This window comes from Callorhinchus milii, unplaced genomic scaffold, assembly GCF_018977255.1.
Source record: "Callorhinchus milii isolate IMCB2004 unplaced genomic scaffold, IMCB_Cmil_1.0 Scaffold4, whole genome shotgun sequence".
In the NCBI taxonomy this organism is placed as follows: domain Eukaryota; kingdom Metazoa; phylum Chordata; class Chondrichthyes; order Chimaeriformes; family Callorhinchidae; genus Callorhinchus; species Callorhinchus milii.
The window spans coordinates 9,114,060-9,123,300 of NW_024704745.1; positions in this window are offsets into that span (position 1 = coordinate 9,114,060).

Sequence of the window (9,241 nt, forward strand, 5' to 3'; positions counted from 1 at the left end):
CTAGCCAGGTACGAACATTCTTGCAGACTTAGACGTAGCCGATGGGAATCCGTGCAGCAAGCTTCATAAAAAGGAAAAACAGGTGGTGCTTATGTAACCCAAGCTTCCTCCAGATATGCCTGTGATCTGCAGGGTATGTTCCACAAGGCTGCTATTGGCACAGTGACATCTCCAGGCTGCCAAAGGTACATGTCATGCAGCTCAAATGCTCAGCTTCCTATCAGGATATGCCATTGAACCATAAATCTCGTTCAGATTCAGCACAGGATAAGAAGCGCATGACTCACCTATTTGAAATCCTGATGGATGAATAACCCTGACATGCGTCTAATGTTTCTTGCCAAACCTCTGGTGCTTGTTGAGGATTCAATTGTGAACAAAGAAGTGCGTGAGAGGGGGCTGTTGAATGTGATTCTGCTCACAGTAGCAGCAAATCTGTTTTTTTTTGTGCGATGCGTTGGCACTCTCCTGGATAACCAAATTGAACTTGTTGAAATGCCCCTGGTTGGATTTAACTTTCCAAAGAGCGATCAACCCACACCCCTCCCCGCTGCCTTCTCCTCTCCTCCAAAATTGACTTTTCCGAAGTTAAAAGGCTTCGTCCATGTTGTTGTTTGAGGGAGACCCAAAAGAATTGTGCTGCATTTTTTAGACTTGTCTCAAGACGCTCCTCTTCGACCGTGCCTTCGGTCACCCTCCTTGCTCCTACCCTCCCCGTCCTCCACCCCTCCTGATCCCAACCATCAGCTCGGGTGCGGATTCCTGACTTGGTCCAGCACCTTGGGACGTCCTCTTGACGAGAAAGGCACTATACAAATGTAATTTGTTGTTGTTATGTAGGCACCAAAGTGTCATGGTGGAGTTTCAATGTCATTTTGTATAAATGGAATAAAAGGTTTGACAAACAAGATTTTGTGAAGACGGTGCCCCTTTAAATGCTTTTTTTAAAATATATATATTAAAAAAAGGTTTTAACACCCAAAGTGACTTATACGAAGTCTGTGTTTTGTTCTTTTTGTATTTTCTTTCTGATCTTTGTGGTTCAGTTGGTTCTCTTTTTGTTTCCTTAAAGTATAACTGGCAAATTGAATGTTGTCCAGGTAACTATTATTTAGGTGTAACTTACTGGAAGGGTAAATTGAACGAAGGATGTGACTTGTCATCATGGTATTTGACTGTGGGAGGGGTGGTGATGAAGGCATACATTGGCTCCCCCTCCTACCTAAGGAACCCAGCCACCAGTGTCAAGTGCTTTGGGATGTCCTCTTGACGTGAATGGCGCTACATAAATGTAAATTCAGATTGTATTGCACTGGTCAGCATGTCCTGTCCTGTCCACTTAGAGCAGAGTTGGTGCCACTCAAGCTGATGATGGAAGAACAAAAGTTGCATCTTTCAATATAGCTTAAAAATGCCCAGTTTCAACTATTTTGAACTATCAAAGTTCATCCTCTAAGTACAAAGTACATTAAACACAATAAAGCAATGTCTCCGATAACTGTTATCGATGGGATTTTTATTTAGCTATTGTTTCTCTACGGCTAGTTTTAACCTACTGATGGATTTAAGGATGAGAAAGTTCTGTGTAACACTCGTTGGTTTGCTGCAGTCACCTCCCAAGGGATTTACAAATATTTGTGTGGGGCCTGACAGATTTTTTTTTAAACTTTGTATGAGTTTGAAAATTAATCCTTTGAAGTCTCAAGTATACTCAGTCCTGAATGTCTATTTTGTTTGGTTAGAAAGGAGACTTGGTCAATTATTTCCCCCAGATAAAAACAAAATTGGTCTATTACTTCTTGATGTTGCTGTGCGCCAATTGGCTGCAGGATTCACCTACAAATGCACAATTAATACACTTTACAATATGTTCTGTGAAGAACTTTGGACTTCCTCCTGACGTGAAAGGCATTATACCAGATTATTATATTATAAACTGTGAACTACTTTTGAGTTGCTTTGATGTGATAAGGCTCTGTATCAAATGCAAGGGCGGTTATTATTAAGTGAGGGAATGCTGCCCTCTGTATGGAGCAGGCAGAAACTTAACACAGTTTGTTTTCCCGAGGGCTTGCTGATGTGTACAGCACTCGTGTCTCACGATGTTAATACTGGGATCTGAACTGAAAGCCCCTCAGCCACTGCTGTCAAGTCAAATCAAATCATTTGCTTCTGAATACCAAATTCTCCGTGAGCACGAACAATTAGCAATTTAGAGTCTGAAGTCTGGAACATGCCATTTTACAAAATATGTCCAAATGTTTAATAAGTCGCTCTCTCACACACCCCTGCAATGGTTTGCCTCACAAGAAAATCTCAAGACTGTTAATAATGTTGGTGAGAGATTCAGTGGCAAAAGCACAGTCTGCAATAAGTGTTAACTGACATGAATGAAAGGAGTAAAAATATTTTTCCTGCTGATTTTTCTGTTCCTTTTGTGGGGTATAAGACATATTTCCTCAAATGCGACCTTTAAACTGAGGCTCTATCTATCTGTTCGGATGGACGTTAACGATCAATGCACAAATTGAAAGAGAAGGGTGCTTCTCCCAGTGTCTTTGCCAACAATCCCCCAGATAAAATTGGTCGTTCTCTCCATGGCTGTTTATCGGACATTGCTGTGTGTAAATTGGCTGCTGCATTTGCCCCACAAGGGAAACATATATTCAATCCACTGTACAATATAACCTCTGAAGTGCTTTCGGACGCCCTCTTGACGTGAAAGACGCTATTATAAATGTAAGAATTTTTATTATTATTATTATTATCACATCCGAGCTTGATCCTGTCCTCACCTGATCTGTATGTTCTAGCATGGTTCTCTTGATAGGGATCTAGGAGCATGAACTTTGGCTGATTTTCTTTGTGTTAATTAAGTGTAGGGTCTTAACTGCTGCTTCACCTCGGATCAGCTAACAAGGCACAGAGCACTGCTGGGAGTACAATCTGGTTTGAGATATCACGTGTGAATGGATTCATTAAGAATTCTTCAGAAATGGTAAGACATGATAGGAATCTTGAACAGAATGGGATATAAAGATGGGACTTAAATGGATATTGAAACCTTTTTGCAACCTGATTAAAAAAGAGCAAATCACTCTTCCCTTTCATTCTGTAAACCGTTAACTAGATATGGTACCATTGACTTTTGAGAAAAGGGCAAGATGTATGAGCTACAAAATAACTGTTATTATAAGATCACAAAAGGTTTGATGAAGAAGACCATTTGACTACTTTAATTTCATTCATGCAGAAACATTCCAGGAATCAGTTTGGTTTAATTGGTATCACTATTGCTTCTAGGTCAGAAGGTTATCAGTTCAAGCCGTGCGTTGGGACTTTGGGTTTATGGGACAGTTCTATATTGTCGGACCTGCCGCCCTTTGGATGAGATGTAAACCAAGGTCCCGTCTGCCAGTTAAGGTGGATGTTAACGATCCCATTGCACTGTTTTTGAAATGATCTCCTCGCCCAACGATCCCCCAAATAAGTTGGTCATTCACATCATGGCTGTCTGTGGAACATGACCTTGTGCAATTGGACTGCTGCTTTTGCTTTCAAATATACAATCACTGCACTTTACAGCAATTATGTGTGCAGTATTTTGATGTTATAAATGCTACATCAAGGATAATGTTTTATCTAAACCAACCCTACAGTTGTTTACCCACTAAGTACAGAAATATTTAATGGTGTTTTATCCCCTTGACTAGCAATGCGTACAGGTACATCAGCTAAACACACTGCCACCTTTCTTCTCTGATGCATGTCAAGGGAATCACAGTTCACGGTTAGCTGGTATGCAATGCACGATGATCATTTATCAGAGTTTCTGGCCTTCACTGCTGGGAGGAGAGTATTTAAGGACGTTTCAGGCTGTTTATTACCTCAGATCGCTGTCCTGTTATCACAGCTGCTTTGATAATGTCCTGAACTAATCAGCCATAAATGCTGAATACAAGAAAAATATGTGGACAAAGAGGTTCCCCGAGGAATCCAATACATACATTTCCTCATCTCAGCCCTGACTTTCTCGCTGAGATCCCTGACTATCAGTTATCATGCTCTTTTTCACTCTGAGACTGGACTATGTTACAGAGCACGGAGGAGGGCAAGCCCACATACTTTTCCTTTCATTTGAGGAGGCGTTCGCAAACCTGTTCAATTACTGCTGAGGCTATGGTTCAAGCTAAGTGAGACCTCAGTTAGAGACCTCTGTTATTATCCACTCGGTAATAATAATTCTTGCATTTGATATAGCAAGCGCTTCACAGGATATATTGTACGGTGGATTCACTGGGTACTTTGTGGACAAAATGTGGCCGCCAATTGTCCCACAAACAGTTGTGGATTGAGTGACCAAATTTTATTTTTGGAGGGATTATTAACACCGGAAAGTGATCCGCTAATCAACTGACAAACGGAAAAGGAGGGGCAAATGGGGAGGTGAGCGGAGTGGGGGGGGGGGGAGAGCGGAGAGGAAATGGGTATGGTCAAGGAGGTGGGTGTGTTAAAATGGAACTTAAAGAAACATAGAGAGGGGACGATGGAAAAGTTATTCAAACGCAAGGTTTATTATTCTTACCTTCACGGGTGTGTGCTCTGGCCACTCGCTCTGTTGGGTTAAGTCGTGTGTTTGGGAGTACTGTTCTTGGAACAAAAATGAGATTAAAAAAATCTATTTGTACTTTTAACAAACATTATGGTTCTAAAAGGCATGTCATGTTCATATGGATTTTTTATTTTTTTTTATTAAAGTTAATTTTATATTGAATCAGAATTCACAAACAAAAATCACTCAGTCTGTGATACCCCCTCCTCCCCCCTCCACACACAAAAAAACAAATTCCATCTCGGTATTTAAGGAAGGAATGTCCCAGAGCTCATTTACCACCCAGAGTGAGTTTCCTTCTGGTTGCAATTTCTGATAAGATCTGCCTGACTTTTATTAAGATTTAAGGCTGATCACAGCATATTGGAAAAGCTCCAGTTTCAACCTGGGATAGCGATAAGGTGTTTTCACAGCAATGTGATTTCCATAAAACCATGCATCTCTTGTTTGAAGAAGGTAGTCAGCCTTGGCTCAATTGATAGCACTCTTGCCCCTGAGTCATAAGGTTGTGGGTTCAAGCCCTCCACGTTTCAATACAGTGCTGGGGGAGTGTTTCATGGTCAGAGGTGCCTGTCCCTTTGGAAGGGACATTAAACTGTCTGCCTGTTCGGGTGGATGTTAATGATCCCATAGCACTGTTCAAAAAAGAGAAGAGTTTCTCCTGGCTAACAATCCCCTGAATAAAATGATTAATTCACTTCATGACGACCATTTGTGAGATACTGCCATGTGCGAACTGGCTGGAGTGTTTGCCTACAAAATAGTCATGCCGCTTCACAGCAGATCCTGTATTCCTTTGAGATACCCCCATGATGTGAAAGGTGCTATATAAACATAAAAACATAATCCTTTACATTTTAGATCCTTATCGTGTCACTGAGATGTCTCCAAGTGCTTGATATGATATACCGTAAAGTGGGTTGACTATATTTTGCAACGTAATTTTCTTTACAACTACTTGCATTTACCCTTCACCCTAGGTAGCGTCCCGGAGTGCTTACAAAATTTACAAACTTGCACTAAACTTCTTTCTTCCTTCCCAATGGAAATGACACATCAAGGTTGTAAAATATATATAACTACTCTGTTCCTATGCAGTGCCTGTCCACCTCTGCTTGTGTGAGATTAAGGGACACACACACACAGGCCAGCGAGCAGAAATCAGCAGGAAATGGCAGGAGCAGCTGAGAATTTGGACAAGATCATCAATGGTATTTCAACTTTTATTTAACCTCAAAAACATGACCCAAGGGATAGGAAGGAGAAAGAGTGTGTGTGAGCCCAAGAGGGTAAGAGTGAGCAGATCATAATAAGGCATTAGCAAACAGAATAAACCCATGCAACAGAAATACACCAGACATGGGAATTCTTGCTGTGGTATTTTGTTTAAAAGAAACTGGGATCCCTACCTGGCTTTTTGGTTAAGATCAAGTTAAGATACAGTTTGATCTGCACTCGGTTAAGGATGTTGATCACAATGAAATGGTCCCAAGATCCTTACAGCAATACAATAATAATCCTTGCATCTAATGCAGCATCTTAGCAAGTTATCGAGATATCCCAAAGAGCTGTATTTTACAACAGATTGTTGAGTGATTTTGACTCCACTTGGGAAGACTGGTTAAGATGCTGTACTAGATGTTTGGAGAAATCTTGCAATTGGATTAATTCATAATGGGTGGGGGGGTGAAGAAGAGAGAGGAATAAACATTTGGGTGAAGAGAGAGGCAAATCTCCAAGCGATTTTGTCCTCCTGTGCAAGGAACTTACAGAGCTGGGATGAACTGGCTTCTGAATTAAAACTGAATTTAAGAATTTCTGACTATTGAAATATTAATTATTAAATACAATGAGTCAAGGCAAAGACCACGAGCGCTGTGTGTGGCTGGGTTGAGTTTCCATTCCAAGCACTGCAAAGCTGCCTCATCCTGTTGTGTGTGGCTGGTGCTGAGCAACCCGAACAGGCAATAATTATCCTTACATTTTATTACAGCACCGTTCACATCAGGAGTTCATCAGGATACTGCAAAGTGCAGTGACTGAATGCCTTTGGTAGGCAGCCTATTTACACACAGCAATGTCCCACAAAGAGCACGAAACGAGTGACTGCCTTTTATTTGGGGAGGGGATTGTTGGCCAGGACACCAGAAGAAACTCCTCACTCTAATGGCCTTCACCACACACAAAAATTAACAACTGCACCACTCAGTTTGGCTTTTATTATAGGTAGAATTTAATTTGGACTGGCAGCATTCTCCCACTGCCACAGTACAGTACTCGCACTAACAATAAAAAAACACACATTATATATATTAAAAAAGTACTACAAGTAAAAATCAACAAACTTAATGGCTTCTACATAGTGTAGAACTGTCTGCAATAAATTCAAAAGAAAAAGCAGTTTCACCGACAAGTACAAAACAAAAAGAATATACTTTTTTTGCAAGTTGAACCATGTGTATCAAGGCTCCAGATTTCACACAATCTAGCAGAAAGCAGCTCATTCCCAGTTTCAGCAAAAAGTAAAATAATTGTCACGAAAATAACTCGAGGCACTTTAAAAAGTTTCGAGATAGCTTTCACTGGTCCACGTGCATCACTTTTTTTCAAATATAAATATATTTATTCTGTGAAGTGCTTTAAGACACCTCGAAGATGTGATAAGACTCTACATCAAATGCAAGGATTATTATCTTAAAACAAAATACCTCCAAGGATCAGATAGGTGACTTTCCCGGCAAGGCAGTGTGAAAGCAGTGAGTGCAGGCTGTATCTGTAGGTATTCTGAAGGCTTGTGTGGGAAGGGGTGAATTCTCTGAGTGTCAGTGAACTTTGGAACTACTTGCCTGTTGGAGAATTAGACCAGTTCCGTTCACTTCACTTCATTTCAGACGCATGTACAACAAACAGCCTTTGGCTTGCCAGGTTGCAGGGAAAGTGGTAAAGAATCACTGACAATAATCCCCGCATTTGATACAGCCCCTTTCACATAAGGAGAACCTGTCAATGTGCTTTGCAGGTTTCACTGTTAAAGTGACTGTGTGTTTTGTAGGCGAACATAGCAGCCAATTTGCACACCGCAAAGTCCCAAAACCAGAAATGAAGTGAATGACCAATTTTACTTGGCAGGATTGTTTGCTAGGACACAGGAAAAACCTCCCTTCTTCAATGCACTGGGGTGAAATACATGACATTTCATACTGCTTTTATCATGAAGGAATAACTTACGATTTCACCCTACTTCCCCCTCACCCCAAACTTTTTTCCAGAGTTAATTTCGTGAAATTACAATTTGTTCCTCGTCCCCCACAACAACAGCAAAAAAGACTACATTTGGAACTACATTCTGTTTTTTTTGTTTTTTAAAAAAAAAGAAAACATTTTGTTGTCCATGTTGGCAACTGCTCTCGAATGAAAATGCACTTTGCAGTGTAATGGTCTGGATACGAATACAAGTTCAAACTTTTATTTCACAGAAATAAATCACTTTTTTTTCTTGGGAGATGCGGTACTTCTTGCAGCAAAGATTCATTGACACGGAACAAAGGAGCACCTTTTCTGGCAACAGTAGTTCGATTTTTTTAAAAATGACATTTCAGTAGGAGCTTCTGTTTTTTCTTGCCAGAAAGGTGTACGTACCTTGTAACAAAACACAGCCTGCGTGTGTACCACCACAGCTTCCAATGACTCCCCGCTGCCCTCTCTGTTCCACACAAGCATTTACAAGGCTAGTTGTGCTCTGTCGAGACATTGTGGTGTTTTTTTTTGCATCGGATTTGCTCCTTTCTTTGGTCTTTCCAAACCAAGCCCCATTAACCAGCTATTTCTGCAGAGCCAACTCTTCACTGAAGAGAACGACAATTATTCAGTTTTGAAGAGCACCAAGGAAAAATAGGCACACTAGAACCAGCAGCTTTGAACGCACAAGATCAGGAAGAAGAAAAAAAAAGGCATTAAAAATATTTTTTTCTGCTGAGAAGCGTAGGTCACTGCGATGGCAGAGCTGCAGTGACGAGTGAAATAACCAGACGGACCTTGGGACAGACTGGTCTGTTGGAACACAGCAGGGCTCTGAGCGCTTTTCCACCAATGCGTCATTTTTGCCTGGCGATCTTGGGTGCAAAGTATTTCATTCACATATCAACAAAGCACACACACATATATATATATAAAAACCTCTCCCACTACATAGACTCTAAATTCTACCAAAATATACAAACTTAAACTGACTACAGTACATGCCGAGGTAAGACAACAGAAAAAGTACATTCATGTAGAGATCCAACTCGTACCAAAGGTTTTTAATGTGAGATTTGTGTTATTATGATGTGAGAAATATTCAAAGGGGCATTGTACATGGCATATTATTCACTTTCCCTTTACAGGGGGGGGTGTGGGGTGGGGTGGTGGGGCTTGGATCACATTGAAACAGATGCTTTTCTCAACCAATGCCACACCTTCCACTAGGAATCTGATCCAGAGGCTCATCATCATCTCCAATGACAGTCCTGGCTGGGATTAAGCGAAACTTGTATGGGGAGACCTCTCGAGCTCCAACATTAGAGCCTTTTTTTTAAGAGAAAAAACAATCGAGTCTTACCTGAAGAACCCCCAACATATAAATAATGA